Here is a 27,261-nt window from a genome sequence, read left to right on the forward strand (position 1 = left end):
AAGTCTGAAGAGAACCTGAGAGCAGCTCACGGTGGCAACTGGTGCCATCGCTGTCGCTGAAAACTGGGCTGATGTTAGTGTCACATTCTCAAGAAATACTTGCCAGCGAGGTGAGCTGGAGTTTGCTGCTACCACTCGAGCCAGTCGTATCATTTGGCCGCTTCACTTCTGGAAACTTCAGTAACCAGTTCCAGGGAGCCTCCTGTGCTGCGACTTCTGATGGTTACATACCTAAAGGGCTGACCGCTATCCTCTCAGAGAGGCTTCTTACGTTAACCTGCCTATCGCTGTTCTGGGTAACAGGGACTCTCCTCTGCATTATTTGAACAGAGCTCTCCCGCGCAACAAGGGAGCTCCCCAGGCGGGTCTGTTGTGATGGATGCCACCTCGGAAGTTGTGCACATGCGCAACACCGTCTCCCGTGAGCGCCCACGGGAGGTCACGCCTTCTCTTTCGTTCGCCAGAAATTCTGAGAGGATTATAAAAGGAAAAGCAGGACCCCAGGTGATGGGGCTGTGACAAAGGAGGAATTTCAGAGTAAGTGGACTGCTTCAGCTCCCGAGTTTACTGCAACTAAATCTGTTACACAGAGTTTTTAAAACAGATATTTGTCTGTTTGTTTTTGTTTATTTTTAAAGTTGGCTTCACGGCCAGCTCCCGGCTTAAACTCACGACCCTGAGATCAAGACCTGAGCTGAGGTAAAGAGTCAGTTAGAGGCTTAAATGACTAAGCCTCCTTTCGCCCCCACAGACTTTAAAGACTTTTTTCCTGGGGGTTGGGGGGGTAATTTTTTATTTTGAGAGAGAGAGAGAGAGGTGGGGAGGGCCAGAGAGAGAGAGAGAGAGGGAGAGAGAGAAACCTAAGCAGACTCTACTGGTAGCACGGAGCTCAACATGGGGCTCCAGCTCAGGAACCGTGAGATCATGACCTGACCCAAGCCAAGAGTCAGACGCCTAAGGGACTGAGTCACCCAGGTGCCACCCCTCACCCGCAGCCAGACATTTAAATAGAAGGGAGAAAAAAGGTTGCTAGAAAATACTTTCTAAAAAAAAACCCCACAAACAAAACCTGTTTCCTTGACAGGTATAGTGCTGTGCAACTCGTCAAATGCCAGCCATGTTGGCTTTCACAGCGTGGCATTTTGGGGTCTCATCCCTCAAGTCTTACAAATTGGGGCACTAGCTGTGTGGTTCAAACATTTTGCTTCCCAGGAAGAAGCTGGGAGTTGGGACTTCCCTACCGGTTTTATGACACTGTGTCCAGGTGGAGTTTATGGTAAACCTTTCCTACCTGTTGCCAAGTGGGTATGTTCGCACTTGCCTGATGTGAAGGGCTCATTCATCTAGTTCCTGGATTTCAGATTGCACCCTGTATAGCTGTACATTCAGTTTATTCTTGGAGTAGAGGGGAAGTTCAAGAGTCTTTGATGTCACCCTCTTGGTCCCTCCCTCTTACTCTTTTATTAAAAATAGATAATTCATCAATCCTGGATTTTATGTCCAAGATTTTATTTTATTTTTAAAAATATTTTTAAGTGATCTCTAAACCCAACATGGAGCTCAAATTTACAACCCCGAGATAAAAGTTGCATGCTCTATCAACTGAGCCAGCTAGGCGCCCCTCCAAGATTTGAGTTGTTGGCTTATTTGTGAAAATATTTTGCTGGCCAAGGGCACCTGGGTGGCTCAGTCAATTGAGCTTCGTCTTTGGCTCAGCTCATGATCTCCCTGTTCATGAGTTAAAGCCCCTGACAGCTCAGAGCCTGGAGCCTGCTTTGCATTCTGTGTCTCCCTCTTTCTCTCTGCCCTTCCCCTGCTCGTGTTCTGTCTCTCTCAGAAATACATAAAAACATTAAAAAAATATTATGCTGGCCAATAAACAGACATCTGGAAAACCTGTCATTCTTGGATCCCCTTAGATCTCTTAGAATAAAATCTGCTTGGAAAAGTAATAGTAAGTCTAAAGGTTGCAGGAATAATAAACATTTTGTTCAGGGTATGATCTTCTGTCCTAGGACTACAATTACTTTTTGGTGTTATATTTTGTCCTTGATAATTAAGATTCCCTAAAAGTTCATAACTTCCTTGCTTAGCAAGCTCTTTTCTACAAATCAAATTATTTTAGACCATTCTCCTTTTTCATAATTTCCAAGGATAAAAGATCAAAGATGTGAGCTAAGTAAGCATTTGATGCATAAAAGTAGTTAACTTCTTAGATATAAAGTAGAAACATATTACTTATAAACTAATCAGTGAAGTAGCAAGTCACCTGAAAAGTGATGCTTGAACTCAAATACCTCACTGACTCCAAGAAATTCAAGTTTTTCATACTTCTTACGGTTTTTAAAAATAATGTCAATCATACTTTATATTAGAAATTGCTGTTTTAAGCTTCCACATGGGTGCAAGGTGATGAAGAAATAAGGAAGACTGCTAATTTGAAATTTTCTCCAAAAAACCTTATATATACTTAAGTGCACTTAAGAGAAAATCCAAGCATCCATCAAATTCTTTATTATCCTGAAAAAGGAAATATAGAACTAGAACTCCTTGAGGAATTAAGTAACCTTCCAAGACTTGGCAAGAGTACCAAAATGTTAAAAAAAAAAAAAAATAGAACTGGGATGGTCTACTGGAAATCAAAACAAAATATACACATACTGACTTTAAAGTTAAGAAAACCTGTGGTAAATATCTACTTTGAAATTAAAAAAAAATTTTTAACGTTTTTTATTTATTTTTGAGACAGAGAGAGACAGAGCATGAACGGGGGAGGGGCAGAGAGAGAGGGAGACACAGAATCGGAAACAGGCTCCAGGCTCTGAGCCATCAGCCCAGAGCCCGACGCGGGGCTCAAACTCACGGACTGAGAGATCATGACCTGAGCTGAAGTCTGACGCTTAACCGACTGAGCCACCCAGGCGCCCCTCTACTTTGAAATTAAATAGCTGTATACTTATCTTCATTTTTTTGAAACTTTATTTTTTATTAGTGAATTGAGTAAAATAGCAAACAAATCAAATAATTATTCTATTAATTTATATTACGTTATTGAAACAATCATCATCCTTTAGGATAACTCATTTGTAAAACTTTATTGTTGAAGAAATCTTGACTGAGATAAATATGCTATTTCAGGTCATTCTATTGATTTTTAAAGCCTGAAGGAAAGCATATTGTAAGAATTTGTGTGTGTTTGTGTGTGTGCGCGTGTGTGTATGAAGTTGCTTACTAATATTTCACTTAACTGCAAGTTTTGGAACTTAACATCATTCAGTTAGTATATAAATAGATTGGATTGTTTCATTACATATATTATTCATGTTCAAAACAATTACATATGTATTGATACCAAGCTAAGTATCATCTTCATTTTACAGAGGAGAAAACAGTGGCTCAGAGATTCAAGCTTAATATCCTGCTTTTCATAAAGTCAAAATAGCACCAAAACAGAACTCAAAGAACACTGGACTGAACTCCAAAAAAAACCATACAACTCTTCCCAGACCATTACCTATTCACACAGCAGACTTGGTAAGAAGAAAAAAATGACACACTATCAAATTTCCATTTATGTAAGTATGAGATTTAACTGCTTCAGACATAAAGAAATTTGAGTAAGAAAATATAGTTCTTTTTTCTTATAAAGCATTTTAAAAAACTTCATTGTTCACAGTGCTTGAATTTAAATTTGATGTGGACTCTTGACTTTTGTTCACTGAAGCATTTCCTATTAGCATTCTAATTACATCTAAAACACACATACTGGAACTGTTATTCTGTGCTTATTATTTCCATATAGACTTCATTGAAAATTAAGCTCTAACTTACGTTATCTCAGTGGAGTTCCAGAACATGACATTTAGTACTTGAGAAATCAAAGTTGCATTATTTTTTTTTATGTTGTAACCATAGCAGTTATATGTGTGCTTCTTGTTTTTCAAGCCTGAAATTAACTACTTGAAATGTGCATTTTAACTATATGATAAGCATTGAGTTCCAAAAAAGAGTTTGCTTCGGTGAAGAATAACTAAGCTATGGGCATTGCTTTCAATCTTTAATAAAATGCAGATTACCCATTAAAAAGCAAAGCCTTCATTTCATAAATTGAATAGAAAGATGATTGAAATAATTATAACTGGTTAAAGTAGGTCACTTTGAAAAGTCAAATATAAGTATCTCTCTAGAGGGCTTGTAGTATTTTTATTTAATTTTGAATAGAAAATATTTTCACTTATTTTAAACATTGAGTGTTTTGTTTTCTTCCCTTAAAACTAGAATTGACTGGTATGAATATTTCAGCATAAAGTCTTTATTTAAAAATAAATCCTGTAATTTGTATTAATTTTAGATAAACACATCTTCAGTATTCATTGAGATTAAAATTCTTACAGAAGATATTTATTCTTCTACTTTGCTAGCAACTCAACCTTATGATAAGTAGTATGGTCTAATAGTCACTCTTGAAATAAGATAAAAGTCTAGTGAAATATGTTAAATGTTAAAAGGAAAAGAAACAAAGGCCAACCTAGAAGTCTGTATCTAGTGAAATTATCATTTAAATAATGAGTAAATATTAAGACAAATAAAAATTGAGGGCATTTTTTCCCAGTAGACCTGTCTTAAAGGAAATTTTAAAAGAAGTTCTTTATAGAAAAGGAAAATGATACAGTTCAGAAATATGGGTCTATGTAAAGAAAACAGTAGTGTTATAAAGTATTATAGGTAAAAAAAATATTTTATTTTCTCCTTTTTAACTTATCAGCTAAAATTTTATTTAAAATAATGTATTAGGTGGTTATAGTGTGTAGATAAAGTAAATGACAGATATGTTAGACAGGTGGGAAAATTTGGGAATATTCTGTTATAAGGTGTGTGCGCTACACATCAAGTGGTACAGTGCAATATGAAGGAAGATTTACATTAATTGTAAATTATATTTCCAACTCTCAGGCAAACACTAACAACAAAAAAGGAAGTATAATTAACATGCTGAGAGAATAGAAAATGAAGTCATGAAAAACTATACTTCCAGCTGTTCAGAATTTGTTGTCTATTGTTTGTTTTGTTTTGTATTATTGCCAGCTCTTTTTTGCGGTGTTCAACAAATGAGGACAGTTTTATTCATTATTTTATATCTTTGTGCACTTTTAAAAAATTTTATTTGACTAGGTAGACCCTTCTAGTACTATGTTGAATAGAGGTTGTTAAGAAGAGGTATCATGGTCTTTTTCCCAATGTGGGGAGGAGAGACACTCACTTATTATTAACTATGACGTTAGCTATAGGTGTTCTGTAACTGTCTATTACTAGTTTGAGAAAATTCAATTCTGTTGGTAGTTTCCTAAACGCTTATAACAGGAATGGATGTTGCATTTTATCAAATGCTTTTCCTGCATTTATTGATATTATCATGTGTAAATTTTAGATTGGTTTGCTTGTTTTGTCTTTCCTATCCTATTATATGTAGAAGTAGGTAATGTTATTTACGTTCATTGATTTATGGTTTTTAAACTACCAAATTTTCCTTAGATAAACCCCACTTGGTCATGGTGTATAAAGGTTTCTATGTTTACAGATTCAGTTTGTTAATATTAAAAAAATTGTGTGTATATTCATGAAAGATATTTTTCTGTGGTTTTCTTTATTTTCTCCCTTCCTTCCTTCCTTCCTTCCTTCCTTCCTTTCTTTCTTTCTTTCTTTCTTTCTTTCTTTCTTTCTTTCTTTCTTTCTTTCTGTCTTATGTCTTCATCCTATATCCATGTTGGGGTAATATAAAGAGTTGGAAAGTTAGGGTAGGATTAGGATATCTTTACCTTAGGTGTTTGATAAAGTTAACTCAGTTTCATTTATGGGAAGATTTTTTAATTAGTTCACCTTTACTACATGATCTATTTACAAATTTGATTGATTCTTAATTCAATTTTGGTGATTTTTGTCTTTCTAGGAATTTGTTGATTTCATCTCATTTGTCTTATTCTGTAGCATACAGCTATTCATAATATTTCTTTATAATTATTTTAACATCTTAGGATCTATAGAGGTGCTCTCTTTAATTTCTATAAATTGAATTGTAATGACCATCTACACTGAATATATGTTTCCCTTACACTGCTATTAGAAAAATTCATATAATGAATGCATTATATGAAAATGAGATGCTTTTAATACCATACAGAGAAGTTCCTTATCTTCATGTAATTCAAGGAAGATTTCTATTTTTAAAATTTTATCTCACTGTTTATATTTCTGAAGGTATACTAATAACCTATTTACTCATTCAGTTACACTTAACCTTTCATTCTGCTTTAAAATAAATTAGGTAAATGATAAAGAAAAAATTAGAAAAAACAACTCTGATCTTTAAGAGTATCTCACTACAGGGTACCTGGGGGGCTCAATCATTAAGCCTCTGACTTCAGCTCAGGTCATGATCTCACAGCTCTTGAGTTCAAGTCTCACATCAGGTGTGCTTGAGCCCTGCTTCAGGTGAACATGCTCATCACTTCAGATGAGCCCCAGTTCTCTCTTCCTCTCCCTCTCTTTCACCTGGGATTCTCTTCCTCTCCCTCTGCCAATCCTGGGATTCTGTCTCTCTTTCTCTGCCCCTCACTCAATTGCACACACTCTCTCTCAAAAAAAAAAAAATTTTTTTTCTTACTACATAAAGGATTCTTAGAATTTTAGCAGCCATCTTAATTTTAATGACAATTCACACTTCAACCCTAACATTGTCCTACTATCCTGTATGTTATATGTAATGTATAGCGTATGACATATTCTCATATGTGGCATAAGATAATGTTTCTTGGGGTGCCTGGGTGGCTCAGTAGGTTGAGTGTCCAACTCTTGGTTTTGGCTCAGGGCATGTTATTACAGTTCTTGAGTTCAAGCCCCACATCGGGCTCTGTGCTGATAGGATGGAGCCTGCTTGGGATTCTCTCTCTCTCTCTGACCCTCCATGCCTTCTCTCTCATAAATATAAATAAATAAATAAATAAATAAATAAATAAATAAATAAATAAATAAATAAAATGAATAAAACTAAAAAAAAAAAAAAAAGATAATGTTTCTCAAACTGCAGATTTTTAAGAACCATGGGGTCTGCACAAATTCTGACTCAGCTCCTATCAGTAATTTCAGGTGATTCTGATGTAGTGGTCTTAAATACTCTTAGTGAACACTGTTCTAAGAGGACTGTATAACACTGATATCTATGCAGATCAGTATAGTTTCTTTTTATTATTGTTCCAAGTAAAAACTATGTGTAACCCATACTTTGTACAGTCAAGCAAATGTTTGATAAATACCATTTGGCATAACATCAAAATCTGGTTGAATTTAATTTTTATCTTCCTATTTGTTATGCAGCTTATTGTTTTATAATTCTTGAAAAAATACTGAATTTTATAGAAAAATAGAGAAGTTTCCAATGTAATCTGATCTTTAATAGTCTGTAGTGGTATAGCACAATTTTCAAGATAAAAAGGCATACCTGGCTTGTTGTATGCATTTTTCTTCATGTGTAAACTTTATTGACTGACATAACCCCCCTCACAGACCTCAAAGCAGACTTTGTTTCATTCTATCTTTGAACTGTGTTATTACACAAATATGTGTTTCAAACTTAAATTGTCATTTGTGTAAGTTAATATTCAAAATGCTGTTTTTGTTTGGTGTATTTGCAGCTTGATTGTTGATCAAGAAATATAAATAAATTTCTAATAACATTTTTCACTAAAAATTAATTTCAGAAGTAATGATTAAGACTGTAATGTGATTTCTATAAAATGATGACTCAACATTTCAAAATTGTGAAATACATGTCAAAACAAATATTGTTTTAAAAAACAAAACTGCCAAACCACTTGATGCCACTGATAGATATGATAGAATCATGTCTCCAAATAAATGTATGTCCTAATTCCTAGGATTTATGAATGTTACCTTACATAGTAGAAAAGACTTTGCAGATTTGATTAATTTAAGGGGATTATCTGGGTGTGTCCTGTGACATCATTAGGATTCATAGAAGTGGAAGAAGAGATAGGCAAGTGAGAGAGACAGGGAAATGTGACCACAAAAGAATGGTCAAAGAGATGCAATGGTGTTGATTTTGAAGATAGAGAGGCTGCAAGTGAGGGATCAAGCTGCCTATGGAAGCTAGCAAAAAGAAAAAAAAGAAAAAAAGGATTTTATTTTAAAGCCTCCAGGGATAAAGGCAGTCCTGCAAACAGCCTGCTTTTACTGATTTTAAGCCAGGGAGACTTACATCAGATTTCTAGCCTATACAACTACAAGATAATTAATGTGTGTGTATTAAGCAACTACGTTTATGGTAATTTATTATACCAGCAGTGGAGGACTAAATAACATGAGGAAATATCGTAAACATGAACCACTAGTGAGTGACCTATAGACCAAACTTTGCAGAACACTGGAAAGGTCTTAAATTTTGACAGCAATCAGAACCATTAGAGACGGTCATTTTAGCAAGGTCTAATGAAATAGAAGTAGGACAATCATTAAAATTAAAAAATACTTGAGTTCATCCACTCAAGTCGACAAAAACATCATGCTTTTATTTACCGTCATCATTACTGCAGTGTAAGCAAAAGTAAGCCTTACTTACAAGCAGGGTTAATGTATCTACTAAACCTGATTTTAAGTGATTTTTATTAGTGATGCATTCTAATCAGAATATTAAAAGCTTATATGACTTCAGATATAAATATGTGTCAACCAAGAAGTCCACAGCTGATTGTGGGGTTAATATTTTTAAAGCATTATAAAACTTGTGAAATGTTTTTACTGTACAGAAAATCTTATTGCTAGATATTATTTTTGACGACTAATGTATGCAAGTACTCTTCAGATATTACTTAATTTAATCCTTGCAAAAGTCCTGTGATATAAATTATATTATTCCCATTTTAAATAGAATCTGAGATAAAATGCTTTACTTACGTTTCAAAATTCACCTTTGCTAAGCTTCAGAGTTGTAATAAAATCTAGATGAAGCCTACACCTCTGTTCTAAATTAATATACTATATACAAACCCCAACCCCATTTTCCATGTTGAATCACTTTATTATTTTCTTCCTCCTGCACACTCCTTTTTGACTGTACTTATATACCCAGGTGTGGTTAAATATTGTCTTTTGTTTTAATGAATTTAAATATTTAATAACTTTATGTATTGATTTTTAACTAACATCAAATTTTCATTTCCTGAATGGGTATGCTCCTACAAAATAAAACTAGAGTTGGGCCATAGTGTGGATAAGAAGACATAAAACAAGTTTAATTACAACTAAAGAAATTAACATATATTGACGCACACCTTTGTACATTGTGGATATTCTTTTAATAGAAAAATACTCTAAATGTCATGGGAGTGTTCTTACTTAATGTGGTATAAACATCACTGAAGTACGTTTAAAACAGATAATTTCCCATATCTTCCATTGGGTGGCAGCATAGGGTCACTATTTGAATCTCCATTTGCACTTTTAAGTAGCCAACCTAAATGGTAAAAACACAAGAACATAGAACATTTTAGAAACATTTTGTGGGGGTTGTAAAATATCTTTCTTCATGAAGAGTATTATAACAAAAGCTCATTGTTATTTATGACTGTAAATTATATTTAAGTTTAGGAAAGATAAAATTCAAAATTGTGGTTAGTTACCCTTCAAATTATAACTTTTCCCATAACATCTTCAGCATATAATAATTTTCTTTGAGAGGATATTATTACTGTTTAATAAATCATTACTATTTAATAAATTTTTTAATGTTTATTTATTTATTTTTGAGAGAGACTGAGTGCAAGCGGGGGAGGGGCAGAGAGAGGGAGACACAAATCCTGATATGGGGCTCAAACTCACGAACTGTGAGCTCAGAACCTTACAAGGGGCTCATGTTCGGTGAGGTCATGACCTGAGCTGAAGTCAGACGCTTAACCGACTGAGCCACCCAGATGTCCCTACTTTTTAATAAAAAATAAAATATGCTCTAAAAATCTGTCTTAATTAATTAGTGAGACATAGATTATTTATTGTATATAATTCTAAAAACTATGTGAACATTTAAAGAATTTAAAGAATGAAACACGGCATTAGAACTCTCTCTAGAATGTCTATTTCTGTGCAGCATAAGGGCAAAGAAAATATTCCTATCATCCAAACTGGCTGTTCTCTGTTTTCTAACTTAATGTCATCACTGTCCAACTGAGTTTATCAATCCAGTAAAGTCAATTTTTTCAAGCTGGCCATCTCATTTTACCTTATTCCATGCATCAACTCTTATTCTGTCTTACCAATTTACCACTTAAATATTTATGGGATCTGTCCAATCCTTTCAACTCCCATCATTTCCCTGGTCTGAGCCACCATTCACTTAGATAACCCCACAAGCCTTATAAAACACCTACCAGACTCAAGATCCACGGTTACTAGGTATCAGCGTGAGAGAAATCTCTAAGACACAAATTGCAATATACCATAACTTTTTAATATTCACTTAAAGATTTCTCCTTCCTCTGATATGTATAATACAACAAATGAAGAGAAACCTGTTAGGTGGTTGAGATTAAGTATTAAATAAAAGAGAAATTATCTTCAAATATGGAGTTTGAATATTTCAGAGAAAATAAATAGAAAATAAATAACATTAAAATCATTACTTGAGGGGTGTCTGGGAGGCTCAGTCAGTTAAGCATCCTACTTCCACTCAGGTCATGACCTCACCACTCATGAGCCCCATGTAAGGCTCTGTGCTGACAGCTCAGAGCCTGGAGCCTGCTTCCGATTCTGTGTCTCCTTCTCCCTCTGTTCCTCCCCTGTTTGTGCGCTCTCTCTCTCTCTTTCAAAAATAAATAAACATTAAAAAAATTAAAAAACAAAATCGTGATTTGAAAAAATTGTGTTTTGATAGTGTTAGAAAAATACAGGATATTATGGGAACATAAAATAAAAGGATATGACCACAGAAATTTTCCCTCAGAAATGACATTTGTTTTTAGGTAGATGATAAGATCAAGGTGGAAGAGAAGAAAGAATGAGAAAGTAGAGTGTTTGGAGACCATGGAACTGTCTGGGGGTTGTCTGTTCTCCCGTATACACTGAGGAGATTCTAGACTGTATTTGAACAGAGATAGGAGAATAAAAGATAAACATGGAGGTAAGTGAATAGTGATTTTTAAGGCCTGATTCAATCTCCTTAATCATTACTGGTTGAACCAATTTTCTGTTTCTTCATGATTCAGTCTTAGTAGGTTGTATGTTTCCAGGAATTTGTCTATTTCATCAGGGTTACCAATTTGTTGGCATATACTTGTTCATAGTAGTCTATGAGCCTTTGTATTTCTGTGACATCAGTTGTAATATCTCCTCTTGCATTTATGCTTTTTATTTGAGTTCTTTCTAGCATCATATAAAAATATGAAAATTCCTGTTATTTTCTATTTTAATCTCCTTTCCATATACAGCGAGGTCCATGATCTAGACTTCACTGGTCAAGCACACCTACCATAGACTTGAGTTAGTGTCTAATAATATGAGGAATCAAGGACTGCAATAGGACATCAATAGTTATATCTAGGTCCTGTAACTGCAGTTATTAGAGGTGTAGCTGTTTGTAGTGACAGCATCAGCGCTCATTGTGGATTCAGTGATGCAATCTGTATTGTCTGTTTCAGTAGAAATGAGAAGGAAAATAATTTAAACACAAGAGAACACCAAAGTGTAGCATGCAGTGGCAATACCTAACCCATACCTCTTGGACCTTTTATATGCTCCAGGTGATTTCCACCAGGTAGTATCTATATCCCTGATACTGAAGGTCCTTTTATCTTGGGTTTCGGAAAGGCTAGCTTCCTACACAGTGCTGGCAGCAGGCTGGACATGCCAAGTGATTATAGCACCCTGGAGCAGCACTCAACCAATGATGCTTATCCCATGAGTAGAATAAATAAGATGGAAATGTGCATTTGCACTCTTTCCCAGAATTTTGCCAGAAGATTAAGCCTGAATAGCATTTTATGGTAGCTGGCTTAATACCACACTCATTATTGATAATTATTCCTTGTCTTATCAATCTCCTACTTCTTGAATAATTTAATTTTACAACTAAAGAATTTCACTTGAAAGACTCTGAGTCTTGTTCTTAGTTAATGCAAATGGAGACACTTGTGATGTTATATCAAAGGGTATACCTTAAGGAAAACGTGGCCATTTTATACAGGTAGGACCAACAAAGACTCAGATCCCCTAAAAATGAAGATATGGGTTACCTTACAGGGCAGGAACTCTTAACACTTAAGTTGCTTGCTGAAATTACCGGACGCATGATATGATTAATGAAGTAGAGGATTTGTCAAAACCAACTGTGATTTGTTGACATGTTAAATAATGGGTACTCTAGCATCTACCCATGTTCCCTTACTTGCTCTGGCATATGCATATGTTTACAATGTAAATAATTTCCTTTCATTATATATTTCTTTTTTTCTTTTATTGATAAAGGGTGTGTGTAATTGGCAATATCAAAATGAGAATTTTGACAGAATAAAATTTTAATGCATATGATTGATTGTGGTCTTAAATTTGTATGCCATAGTTCATGATAATTTGGTTTAAGCTTTTTGATGGGAATGTTTAAATGTATTTGATTGTATAAAATATAATTATATTATGTTGGGAAAATGGATAATTTGGGGGGGGTTATTTTAGAAATGAAGATAAGGGAAGAGATAATTATACTGATATTGGACAACCGAAGGTGTTGTTGTTGAAGGTTTTTATAATTACTTTTTGTTCCTCAGTAAATTAATGCCATATATATGTTTGAAGAATCTTTTATGCTACAAAGAAGTCCCTGCTTTAAACAGCAGAATTTGATATTTTCAGATTCTTGCTTTCCAAATCTGTCTTGTAGGTAGTATGTGCACTTACTTGGAAACCAGACCGATCAATCCCATGCACCTATTCCGGACACTGAGGCAAAACCAAATAAAATAAAGAGCAGTGTCACGTGGGATTTATGGTGAGGTTCATGGAATCAGTAGAATCCATATCCAGTTTACGGGATTAGCAGTGGCAACAGGTTCATATGGGAGTATCTTCGGTCAAGAGAATGATGAGGTCAGCATAGTCTACAGTGTCTGTGCCTGGTAGCAGTGGCAGTGACGTTTTCACTAACCAGTCCTTTACTTGACTGAGATTACTCTTCTGGACTATCAGGTATTCAAGCCAACTTCTCTTGTCTTCCTGGAGGTCCTGTGAGCTGTCCAATAAACCCTTAGGTAACACCATTACTCACTTATATTTAGCAGGCAGAATTATGTTTCATTTAACAAGTAATTCTCAATTAGGACAATTTTTCATTATCATGAGCTTAATCTGCTACTTCACTCAAAGGATAGTTATATTTTACAGGAAATCCATTGAAAATGTGGTCAAATATAATAACATATCCTGATTTCTAATGAAACTCTAACATTTGCTTACGTGACAGAATTCAGAAATATTTTCACCACAGTTCAATTCCCAGTTTCTTCAAACCACATTACGCAGACAGTAGTCTTCCATGGCTACATATAAATGTTTTTATAGGTACTGAAAAAATATATATATTATAACTGGTATATATATATATAATAACATAATAATATAGGTAATATATAGATATTAATAGATACAGATAACCAATTTTTTTCTAATGGTAAAGTTCTATCAAAAGTATTTGCATTTATTAGTTTTTCAGATGAAAATATAAATTAACAATCCTCCATGTTTATATTCTATTATTTTATATATTACACAAGCCTAAAATAGCTGAAATAATAATAATAATAATAATAATGTAGGTTTTCAAAAGTAATTCAACAACTGGAATTTTCAATTGCTACGCTATGTGAAAAACTACAGTTCTAGATGTTGCCATTTTTTTTTTTTTTTTAGAATAAGTTGACAAGGGGGCACCTGGGTGGCGCAGTCGGTTGAGCATCCGACTTCAGCCAGGTCACCATCTCGCGGTCCGTGAGTTCGAGCCCCGCGTCGGGCTCTGGGCTGATGGCTCAGAGCCTGGAGCCTGTTTCCGATTCTGTGTCTCCCTCTCTCTCTGCCCCTCCCCCGTTCATGCTCTGTCTCTCTCTGTCCCAAAAATAAATAAACGTTGAAAAAAAAATTTAAAAAAAAAAGAATAAGTTGACAAGGCCAACTTGTCATCTGTCAAATAGCAATAGAAATTTAGGATGAAGTGAGTAAGGTTTTCATTATAACAATAATAAAATATTGTTTTAGGGCAACTTTGTTTTTGCCTGACTGTTCACCCCACCAGTCCCCTGTCAGAATTACCTATGTGAAGCCAAAACAGGGGGGTTGGGGGGAGATGTGAAACTAACATATAATATGCATAACATATAGTTTTTATTAGATAATTTTGAAACAGTTCAAATTATATCTCTCTTAGTAAGCGTGGTTTACCCATATTGAAAATTGATATTGTAGCCATCAGTCTTCCTGCTTCTATCTTTACCTCAAATATTGATATTGATGAAATTAGTCTCTACTGAATCTTAAAGAGAGCTTCCACTACTTTCTCTGATTTGAAAGTATGTGAAAATGGGCTCAGGATAACCTAGGTGAGAACAGACATTTTTACACAATCCACATATCCTGGAGCACTTTAGATTCAGGCCGTTCTAGACAAAAATCTATCGGTATTTTGTATCTTTATCTATACCCTTCATAATGGGAAGAATAAAAATGTTTCTATTATAACTTTTTAAGTCAGTTCCCATAGATCTATCCCATTTACTGATACTTTACAAAAATTATTTTGGTTTTGACTGGAGTACTTATCTTTCCTCAGCAGAGAAGGATCTCTGTACTACTATTCATATTTATGTTTTGCTGTGTTTCATGAATATCTTTTTTCAAAAACCATAACTTAGAGAAGCAGTTTGTTTATTAGAAATTCATCTTTAGGGGCACCTGGGTGGCTCAGTCAGTTAAGGATCCAACTCTTGGTTTTGGCTCAGGTAATGATCTCATGGTTCATGAGATCAAGCCCCGTGAAGGGCTCTTGGCTGACATTGTGGAGCCTGCCTGGGATTCTCTGTCTCCCTCTCTCCCTGCCCCTCCATCACTCACATTGTCTCTCTCTTTCTCTCTAATAAATAAATTTGAAAAAAAAAATGCATCTTTAAAAATCATATCCACGTCTTAACAATGTATCACATGAAATTTTCAAGCTATTGAAAATGAAACATTTAAATATATAATCAAGTATACTAATTGATGACAGATCCATGGGGTTATGCTTTTAAAAATCATAAATACAAAATAAACAAATATAAACATGTTAAATAAGATGCTTATTTTCAAAGCATATTACATTATGCTATTCTGTTCTTTCATCAAACCACCTAATGTTTATATGGTATGTTCCTCATTTCATGCCATGCATGGTAATTGAAAAGAGGTTAAGTAACTTGTCCTAAATCACAGGAGTAATGAAAGGAGTGAGAGCCTAATTACTGAATTTTTTTATTCATATTTGCATTTCTTGGCCATTTTGTCAGTGAGTCCAACATAGTGCATTAAACCTGAGTTTAGATATCAAGCTTCATGTTATTAAAAGGTTAGTGAATCTATTAGAGCTCTAAATAATAAAAACTATTGGGGTTATGTACATGTATATACACATATGATTCATTTCTAAGTAAAATTCCAAACAAAATTAAAAATAATACAGTGGTAAATCTCAAAACCAGAGAAGAAAAAATAGAGAAAAGGTAAGAAAAAGGAAAGAAAAATTCTTACTCAGGGAAAAATTGCCACAGATATACTTAATTAATCAACAAATAGCCAATCATTGGATTAAAAGTCAGTAGAAAACAGTTATTTGTATTTCACTCGTGGATATGTATTTTATAACCATTAGCTTCTGAAATCATTTATAGCATTCTGTGTTTTAAATCTGGTAGGCAAAATTGACATGAAACAAAGTACTCTTGCTGCCTCCTAACCAAAGGATTTGCCACCTTTTATGGATGCTGCTGTATAATTAAAGGCTCCTAATATTTTGGTTACTAATATGTACTCACACCAAATGCTGGTGAGGATGTGGAGCTGCGGGAACTCTCGTTTATTGCTGGTGGAATGTAAAATGGCATAGACACTTTGCAAGACAGTGGCAGTTTCTTACAAAGCTAAATATATTCTTCACGTTCAATCCAGCAGTTGTGCCCCATGGCAATTACTAAAATGAGTTGAAAACATATGTATGCTAAAATGTGCACACAAATATTTGTGTCAGTTTTATTCATAATTACCAAAATTTGTAACCAATCAAGATGTCCTTCAGGAAGTGAGTGGATAAACAAACTACAGCACACCTATACAAAGGAATGTTCTTCAGTGATAAAAAGAAATGAGCTCCAAAAGCACAGAAACACCTGTAGGAACCTTAAATGCATATCTCTTAGTATAAAAAGCCAGTATGAAAATGCTGTATGTTGTATAATTCTATCTATATGGCATTCTGGAATAGGCAACACTTTGGAGACAGTAAAAACATCGGTGGTTGGGAGGTTCTGTGAAGAAGGTATGATGAATAGATGGGGCAAAGGGGAATTTTAGGACAATGAAACTTTTTTGTATAATACTGTAATGGTGAATATATGTCATTAGTCATTTGCCAAAACACATAGAATGTACAAAACAAAGAGTAAACCAAAGGTAACCAATGGATTTTATTTAATGATAATCAAGTCAGTCATAAAAAAAATGAAATCTTGTTATTTGTGACAAGGATGGACTTTGAGGGCATAATGCTAAAGTGAAGTGAGTCAGGGAAAGGTAAATACTATATGATCTCACTTATACGTGGAATCTGTAAACAAAACAAACATCAAACAAAAATAGAAGTTCATGGATGCAGAGAACAGAGTTGCTAGTTGCCAGCAGTGGGGACTGGATGGCAGGGTAGGAAAAATGGATGAAGGGGAGCAAAAGGTTCAAATTTCCAATTATAAAATAAATAATTCATGGGGATGGAACGTACAGCATGGTAACTATAGTTAATGATGCTAAGAGAGTTGATTTTAAAAGTTCTTAATCACAATAATTTGTTTTGTTACTATTTAAGGTGATGGATGTTAACCATACTTATTGTGGTGATTATTTTGCAGTGTGTACAGGTATCAACTCATTATGCTGTACACCTGAACCTAATATAATATTGTATGTCAATTATACTTCAATTTTTTAAAAATGCTAAAATTTAAAAAAATAATGTATCAAAATTGGTTTATTAATCAAACCAAATGTACTACATGAAGGAAAGTTATGATAACAGGGGAAATTCTGAATGGGGAGGAGCATGTATATGGGAACTCATGGTACTCCTCATTGATATTTTTCTGTAAATTTGTAAGTGACCTAAAACATAACCTCTGTGAAGTAAAAAAACAACATAATATAGTACTATGTTGAATATAGTACCAAATACATATAATTGAAATTGTAGGCTGGATGCAGTGTCAGTTTCTGGCTGTCTCTAATCTCTGCATAAAGCTAAAAGGCAAGGTTTAATTAAATATTGAAGTTAGTGTGAAATTTTATCAAATTAGTACTTAAACATATTTTAAGACCTCAAAAGGCACTAATAGGTATTAGGAGGGGAAAAAAGCATTTGTCTGTCCCAAATCTAGTTGTTCCTGAGACTAATACACCAGAAACAGCAACTCTCCAGTCGCTTAGTATTTAACCGTATAATTGTAAATACAATTTTATTTTGCTATTTAAAAAAAATAATGTTTATTTATTTTTGAGAGAGAGAGACAGAGTGTGAGGGAGGGAGGGACAGAGAAAGAGAGAGAGAAAGAGAGAGAGAGAGAGAGTCTGAAGCAGGCTTCAGGCTCTGAGCTGTCAGCACAGAGCCCAACGCGGGGCTCAAACTCGCTAACTGTGAGATCATGACCTCAACCAAAGTCAGATGCTTAACTGACTGAGCCACTCAGGCACCGCAATCTTGCTATTTTTTTTTTTAATTTAAAAAGTAAGCACTACTTATTTTTATATCATAGAAAATAATGGTTTATCTTTTTAACACTTTTTATCATTTCAAACAAATAGACACATATGTGCACCTGCACAGATATACACAATGCTCTTTCCCAATCATTTCATGAAATTGTTATTTATTTTCACATTTACAAATACATAATAGTTGGCAGAATTAATTCTTTATAGTTACATCTCCTTTTTTCTTTTTTTTTAAGTTACTTTTAATTTCCAAACTTACTTATGTATTTCTCCACTTGCTTAATTTATTAGGTAACAGATTGTTTTCTTCTAACATTTCTAAAATAATGTCAATACATATAAATATGTTTAAATATAAAATCATCTAGATGTTTTATTTCTTGGAGTTATCTTTCATAGATAAGGTAACTTAGATTTAGCAAATAAAAATAAAAGATACTTAGTTGAACTTGTATGTCAAATGAGTAGCTATTTTTTAGTATAAATATGTCCAATGAATTATTTGGGACATTTTATACTAAAAAAGTAGTTTATCTGAAATTGAAATCTCACTGGAATCCTCTGTTAGTTATCAACTGTACCCCCTGGGTGTTTTTGTTTACCTGCTTTGATATGAACTTTTTGTTACTGGTACTGCTCACTTAAGTGGTATCTTTCAATTTTGTTTTACTGTCTTCTTGATGATTATCTTTATGTGTCTTTTGTCATGAACTCTCTAACTTCTGCATTCAATATTTTCATTTTTCATGATTTCATTGAAAACATCCTCTGGTAGTTCCATGGCATGGCAAATGGGAGTCATTTCTGAGAGTGCATATTTAATCTGTATTTGATTAATAGTTTGGCCATATACAGAGTTCTAACTGTATGTGTTCACACACACACACACACACACACACACACACACACACACGCACACACACATCCCCTATAGAATTTTAATGTTTTCAATATAGCTTCCAGTTCTGCTGTTGAAAATTTCTTTACCATTCTGATATTTGATCATTTATTGAACTTTTCCCGAGTTTTTTTTTTCTTTTAAATGTTTTAGAAATGTCTCTTAATACCTAATAAATTTTGTATCAATGTTTCTTGATGAGAGTATGCTTTATTCATTGTGTCTGGCCCTCAGTCTGAAAACTACAGGGAAATAAAATCCACATTAGTGAATGACCACAATCAAGAGAGAAATGGTATAGTATAAAATCTGATTACATGAAATTAAAAATTGGGATAATTATGGAGAAATAATGGAATTTATTTTAAAATATAGAATGAGGGGCCAAAAAGTGTGTGCAGAATAATTCTGGGCCTATTTGTATAAGGGCTGGGAGAAAAAAAAAGAAAGAAACTCTGCCACATAATAAAAATTTAGAGGTATCATTCACTGTCTTTGGGGGAGACTTGGGAATGTTCAGAAATGAGGTTAATGATTTAGGAATTTTTTTGATAATGAATGTTGAATTCTAGATTGTATATTGGAAGAATTTTCAAAGTTAGGGAGCATAATATATGAGGAAATAAAATCTATGCAGAGAAGTACTAAAAGTGGAGATAATGATGAGGAATAATTGCAAATAGGAGATGTGTTGAGACCTGGAATTCTGGGACCTGTAGCAGTGATTTACGTAAACAGGGATAATGAATATAATGATATTAAGCATGATATCCTTAAGAATTTTAATAGTGACAACACTATTATTTTCTGTATTTTCTTTTGTCTTATATTTTGTTTATGTCAGTAAAAATGTACTATTATAATGGAGAAAAAAAGCAACTTTTACTAAATTATTGTCTTTAATACATAAAAATATATACATGTTTATTTTTATTTTTAATTTTTTTTTACATTTTTCTTACATATTTTCCCTCAAGATAAAAATTGTACCAGGCACTGTACCCCTGGGTGCCCTTTAGGGAGGCATTGAAATTTTAAAAAGTTAGTAAAATAATCTCAGCCTATTTTCAATGGTCTTAGAATTGTGTAAGGGAGAACTTTAAATAAAACGCAAAACTTGTCAGTAATGAATAATATGTCTTGTTTTATATCACAGACTGCATGAATTTACTAGAGTCAAAAGTAAAAAAATTAAGCTCAAGGGTATGTTAATATAGAAAGGCTATGTCTCCAAATATGTATTGAAGATATTTTTCTGCATGCCTTTCCTAGAAATAGACTCATAATTCAAAATACTAGTGGTATGGATATCCCAGGTTCCTTCTTTTGTGTTGCAATAAGAGATCACACAAATGAACTTTCTAGGAAAGTATATCTGGATCTACATTCCTAGGTGTGGTGATAGGCTAATGGAAAGGCTATTTTAATATGAGAAACACAACTTTCTCCTTCTTTAGGTCACCTATAAAAACATAACAAAATATACATTCATAATCCCCAACTGTCTAAATTACCATACAGATAAAAGGATTTTAGTGGCTGGTTTTTGGCACCCTCTCTTATGATGAAAGTGGCAGACAATAGATACCAAAGTCATGATTTCTCTTGACTGTGACAAGACTTCTTTAGTGCCCAATTTTAAAGCTTATGTTTGTCTGCCAAAGGTTAGTAAAAAGTAGAATCAGATATGTAGTTATAAGCCAAATAAAAAGATTGAATATCTCAGCTTGTGAATGGAGACTGTCTAGATATATGGTTTTATTCACATCAATTTTTAGTACAAGGAGGTTGTTTATTTCTACTTCATTATCCCCAAAATAAAATCCCTGACATCACCAGAGGGGACATATTCTGGCAGTACCAGTACATTTCTCTATATTGCATAAATATCTCCCGAGATCTGTTTGTCATGTAAATCATTCCTTGTTCTGCATCATTGCTACCCTTCTTTATTACTTCCTGAGGTCTTGTACCTGACTTCATGTTTCTAACCATGACAAATAGAGGCACGTGATCCTCTCTTAAGTTCCTGAAACATTACAACTATTAGTGTTGCACAGACCAGCGCAAGGACACTCATTCTGCTCTTTCCTCTCTTCGAGGGTCAATCACCATATTGCAGAAAGCAACTAGCCTAACTTCTATTGTGCATGTACTTATAACCACATACCCCTTGTGCAGTCCAGCTTCCATCACACCTAAGGAGATCCTCCTATGCAGCACCCCTTTGCAGTATAAACTGAATGTATTTTAACTTACTGTTTTAGATTTTGCCAAGAACAATAATTAGAAACTTCCCCTATTTATCTATGTTTAAACTATGCACAAAAATGTACCATACCAAAGAGAATGCCCTAAGCAGAAATTGTGATTTCTACCTTAAAATAACAGTTTGATTGCTTCAAAATTTAGTATCCAGGGCTTTTATAGGAATACACTTATTCACAAATATTTTGCAAAGAAATGAGGACAGGCTGTGTTACAAAACTCTGTCCGGATGATATTTTAAATGGTGGCCAGTATATAATTTTCTCTTATTCACAAGGATTTAAACATAAATAATGCAATTTATTTATGTGGTCACTGGCCCTTTCTGAGCAGAATCTCCTAATATGAACTTCTTTTGAGCTTCTTTCCATGTTTCTTTGAGCTGTGATTTGGGAAACAGACTTTTCTATTCTATTTTGCCTGTCCTATGTCCTATAACAGAATTGTTTGTTTTCTTTTTACTTTTTACCTCATTTTTACCTTCTTTTTTTATTTTAGCCTTTCTAAATGCAGGGAGAATTTTAATTCAAAGATGGGAAGAATTTTTTTTTTTACTACTAAGTTACTGGCTGTGGATCAGCAAAAGCGTCAATTTAGTATATTTAGTAATTCCTAACCTGGAGCATAACTTAGTGTTGAGCTGCTTGACTTTGCACTGTCAGAATTAAACTTTCATGAATTTTATTAGAGAAAAATCCTGAAATGTCCTATGAGAGAAAATGGGCAGGAGGCTGGTGTAGCTGGAAGATCCACTATGCTGCCATGCAAATTTGATTCCAGATGATGGAGAGAGACTAGGAATGTGTGTGAAAGACTCCTAGAAAGTTTTTCAGTCTTAGAAATATTGGGCACAGTGACTGGAGAGTTCTGGAGCCAAATTGGGCAATCCAATGAGTCCTATCTTCCAGGAATAGGCCAGCTTTAGGATCCTTGCCATTCTCAGTCATTAGTTGGGAGCAGATAGTGAAAACCTTGGCTTCGATGCAAACACAGTTGATGAATTTCAGTGCACAGAAGCTAGGGCTCTTGGTCAATTGTGCTCCCATTCTCATGCCCACCAGAGTATACCTCTTGTGCTAAACAGATCAGCTTCTCCACATAGGATCAGGGTGCTCTTTGGTGGTTTTCTGTAGCCTGTTTTTTTTTAAAGGAAAAATTTAGAAAAGTGTTACTGCTATGAATTTTAGCACCCATTGATGCAATTGATCTTGAAATTACAACTGATATCCTCCCCAAACACCATCATCCATTCTAAACCCCTCCCACTCTCAGTTATCTCTTCAGAGTCATGCTGGCTTACTTAGTAGTATGATCCAAAACTTCATTCCAGATGGGCCTGATCCCTTGATAATCTTAACTTCCTTCTCAGCTCAAGGTTTCTGCATTTGTCTATTCACAGTTAAAATAGGGCATGGGAATACAGATGGAACAGAGGTTATCCAAGTAGATCAACTGGGATCTATACATCTTCCTCCCTACCCTATTGTCTAAGAACAGAATTCTTTCTCCTACTCATCAAGGTCAATTACATCTGACATTATAGTTCTTTGTGCTTGACTTGCAATCCCCAAGTACATGGATTCTGAAGTGACCTGCTGGTGGGCATAACTGATAGTTAAATTTTACCCTTCTGTCCCCTACCCAGTGCTACTCTGTGTGGGATTCCAAGCCTCTGGATTAAGTATTGTTAGTTTCTGTGTTGTTGTCCTGGCCAAAGCTTTGTGTGTAACAAAAGCAAACCAGTATCTGGAGTAAATATCTATCACTCTGAGGAAAAAAAAAATCTGGTCCTTCCAGGATCCCACTTTGGAATTCTCCTAGAAGTAAAGGCAAATGAAATTAAATGTAATTAAGTGTGCAAGAATTTTATTAGGGGAAATACCCTGAGAAAAGTATGGGGTAAGATCTGGGAGCTGGAACAATCAAGGAGAACCATTGAATTGCAGTGCAGGTCTGATCCCAGTAAAAGAGAGGGGGAAAGAAGGTTGGTGGAAGCTTTACAGACAGTAACAATTTACAGGAAGCTCATCCAGGCTGTGGAGTTCCTAATTCAAAGATGGCTGTCATTAAAGTCCCATGTCGCCCAGAACGGGTCTGCCTTTTTATCTATATCTTACTTAGTCACTGGTTGGGAGGAGACTGTGGAAAGCATAGCCTTTAAACACACATGGAAACACATTTCAGAGCATAGCACCTAGGGCTTCTGGTCAATTATCCTCTCATAGTTGGAAAATCAGACAGTATGTTCTCATCACTGATGTACTTCTTATTCATTAAGTTGATAGTTCATGATAGTTGGTCAATACTTAATAGCTAAATAATACAATTGATTTAGTTAAAATTGTTACAAAGGTCATTTGAATTTATCTCTTTAGAATTGCCTTTAAAGTCCATTTATGAAATGCAAAAGAAATCTACACTTGATTGCATTATAAATTATCCTTTTTAGTTAAAAAGTATTATTAAGTCCTGATACAACTTTTATTGCCAGAGTGTTTTTAAAACATTGTTGTTATTTCAAAACAATGTATTCACCTGCAAAAAAGGTAAATTAGTCCTACTGTTTTCATAAAATTTCTCTTATTTTGAAAAATGTTTTTCATAACATAAGTAACATAAAAAATGTTACTTAACATGTAATGGGTTTGTTATTGTAATTTTTAAATGAATCATTAAACACTTACAATTTTAAGAATAATTTATTCACAAAGGATGATACATTCTTATCATTGAAGATCAAATTTATGTGTAAACTATGTGTATAGAAATATAAATGCTACGCATAGATGAACTCTATGTTAAAATGGCAAAAAATCAACACAAGGAGTAAGATATGATGTTCATGTAATTCTATACATATTATTTTAATAAACTGATATTTCAGTATTTAATATGTAAAACAAGCCAGAGTATATTTTGTGAACAAGCACATTAAGTTTATTATGACAACTAGGGCACCTGGGTAGCTTAGTTGGTTAAGCGTCCGACTCTTTTTTTTTTTTTTTTTTTTTTTTTTTTTTTAATTTTTTTTTTTTTTCAACGTTTATTTATTTTTGGGACAGAGAGAGACAGAGCATGAACGGGGGAGGGGCAGAGAGAGAGGGAGACACAGAACCGGAAACAGGCTCCAGGCTCTGAGCCATCAGCCCAGAGCCCGACGCGGGGCTCGAACTCATGGACCGCAAGATCGTGACCTGGCTGAAGTCGGACGCTTAACCGACTGCGCCACCCAGGCGCCCCAAGCGTCCGACTCTTGATTGCAGCTCAGTCTTGTTATTAGGATCATGAGTTAAAGCCCCACATTTTTTTTTATTTAAAAAATAATAAAAAATGAATTACAATGTAAAAAAAATGACAATTTAGTATCAAAAATTAATAAATTTATTACAACAACTTTCATAAACTTTCAGCCTGCATTTTATAAAAAAAAAAAATACCATCAAATAGTATCATGAAAAGTTATTAGGGACATTCTTTGAAGAAAAGAAAATTGAAGTTGGGATGCCTGGGTGGCCCAGCTGGTTGACTGTCCAACTCTTTTGTTTTTAATGTTTGTTTATTTATTTTGAGAGAGAGAGAGACAGAAGGCAAGCAGAGGAGAGGCAGAGAGAGAGGGAGACAGAATATCAAGCAAGTTCTGCACTGCCGGCATGGATCCCCACACGGGGCACCAACTGTAAGATCATGACTAGAGTCAATATCAAGAGTCAGATGTTTAACTGACTGAGCTATACAGGTGCCCCCAGCATCCAACTCTTGATCTCAGCTCAGGTCATCATCTCAGGATTGTGGGGTCAAGCCTTGTGTCAGGCTCTGTGCTGACAGCCTGACAGCTAGACCTGCTTGAGGTTCTCTCTCTCCCTCTCTCTCTTTGCCCCTCTCCTGTGTGGGAGGACTTTCTCTCTCCCTTTCTCTCAAAATAAATAAATTAAAAAATTGAAGTACATTTGTGGATACCCTGATTACTCTCCTCTTACAGAGAGGAGTTACAGACTTTTGAATAGTTTTGAGAGACAACACATACTACACGTATCATTTTACTTTCATATATTCTAGTTGACTTATTTTAGGTTGTATTTTCTTAATTTTGAAGGAATACCCACTTAAATAATAAATGCTTGCATAGGATTGCTTGTATGTTTGAGTAGAAGATCATTTTCCTGGTTGTATAAACATTAGTATAAAAAAAAACATACATTTACAAATGTGATATATATAAATGTGTGTGATATAACATTTTATTTATTCTTTAGGAAATTTCTTGGAGAAACTTAAATGTATAACTAATGCACAAGGACTAATCTCTAATATTTGCAAAGTTGTTTTGCATCATATTCAATATATTACACATTCCCCTCAAATTTCACTAGATGGTGCTATGTATTAAATATAATAAATTTTATGTTCAGTAAAGGATAGTTCATTTTAATGAACTATCTTTTATTATCATTTTATTATATTTATGACTATTAAACAGGAAACTGGCATTAGAAGACTCTGTTTTTAATGGCATTTATGGACCTCATTTACGGAGAGACATAATTGGAACAGGTGATGAGAAGGCAAAATGAAAAAGTGCAAAAGTCTTCCCCCTAACATGACTATTGAGGCTGTTTAATGGTGTGTGAGAGCTTATCCAATTTGTCATGGTTCACACTCACCTTCTGTGTTTTCATATCTCTATTTTTGATGGATAATTGAGTTATAATTTATAAATTCCATATAAATCTTCTTTTCTAGAATGTGCGGTAATTATTGATGTACACTAATTGACCATTCAGAGTGGATCTGATGAGCCATAAAAAAAATGCAGGCAATTCCTTTTAAATTACATATCACAGGTGTTATCAGGCAAAACTTATTGAGATCTCTGTCAAAGAGGTCAAACGGAACTCTGAAAATGACAGAAACATAATAGTTACCTTGTAAAAATAAGTAAGTACATTTTTAGCCTGTGTCAGTAAACCATTCTTTTCTGATATATCCAAATCAGAAAACTTCTAGGATGCTGGCTAATATGACATTGCATAGCAAAAAATTTAATTACCGTGCTCAGTATTTAAACACCATTATTAAATGAGATGCAATATCCCCTAAAAATAAAAAAAGGCAAATGTTTATAATTGGTATGGTTGTTTTGTTTTGTTTTAATTTTCCTTAGGATTTAGCTGTAGAAGTTATTTTAAAAATAATGTATGAAGGAAAATGGCTTTGTCCTTTATTTTACACTTTTTATGATTCACTGACCATAAACTTTTCCCTCTTTCCTAAGATGGCTCTGTTCTTCCTGGACCTGCCAACCGCCCTGAACTAATGTGCTATCATCTTTCTGTGTTCACACTGAGCCCACTGCACACTGGCCCAATTTTGGAGAGTTCTAGAATCATATCAGTGTCATATGTGCTTTTCTTCATTTGTACCAGTTGTTCTTTCTGCCCAGGAAACTTTTACTTCAAATAACTCCATAACTTTGCTATTTATCATCTGTCATATCCTACTAGAATTTAAGCTTCAGAAGAGGAAGAGCCTTTTGTGTCTTGTCCAAAGACATGTTTCCTGAACCCAGGATATACAGAGAACTGAATAGTAATTTGTGTTTGAAAGAATCAATATATTAGCTGAAACCAAAGGATGTTGGTCCATATGTATTTTAATTATAGCAAGTGAGTTCGAATGAGGAAACACTGTTGAAAGTGCATTTGTGTCTGCATATAGAGTGTCGTTTTTGTTTTTGTTTTTCCAAGCAGGTTTTGAGAAGAATTTTTTTCTCTTTGGAACCAGGATATTGAACTACTCTTTCATACTCATCTGGGTGTCAAGAGAAGCCTTACTTTAATAACCTTTTTTTTAGAGATGTGTGTGTGTGTGTGTGTGTGTGTGTGTGTGCGCACGCGCGCATGTGTGTATGTGTGTGAGAGACATTACAAGTTTTAATTTCATATTTTTAAAAAATTACATAACTTCACAATCTTCTGTGGGTATTTTAGAGTATGTTTTATTCTTATTACGACTAACTTTTTTTTAAGCACATCTAGTTT

At 34.3% G+C, this 27,261-nt stretch overlaps 1 long non-coding RNA gene across 1 annotated transcript in view; it reads left to right on the forward strand.

The window, feature by feature from the left end:
- The first annotated feature begins 461 nt into the window (after nucleotides 1-461).
- Nucleotides 462-27,261, forward strand: part of LOC123599173 — an 84,826-nt gene continuing 58,026 nt past the window's right edge. The window contains exons 1-2 of the long non-coding RNA XR_006713023.1: nucleotides 462-537; nucleotides 3,381-3,575. This is a non-coding gene — a long non-coding RNA (uncharacterized LOC123599173). The remainder of the gene's footprint in view (nucleotides 538-3,380; nucleotides 3,576-27,261) is intronic.

Source organism: Leopardus geoffroyi, chromosome A1 (assembly GCF_018350155.1).
Source record: "Leopardus geoffroyi isolate Oge1 chromosome A1, O.geoffroyi_Oge1_pat1.0, whole genome shotgun sequence".
NCBI lineage: Eukaryota > Metazoa > Chordata > Mammalia > Carnivora > Felidae > Leopardus > Leopardus geoffroyi.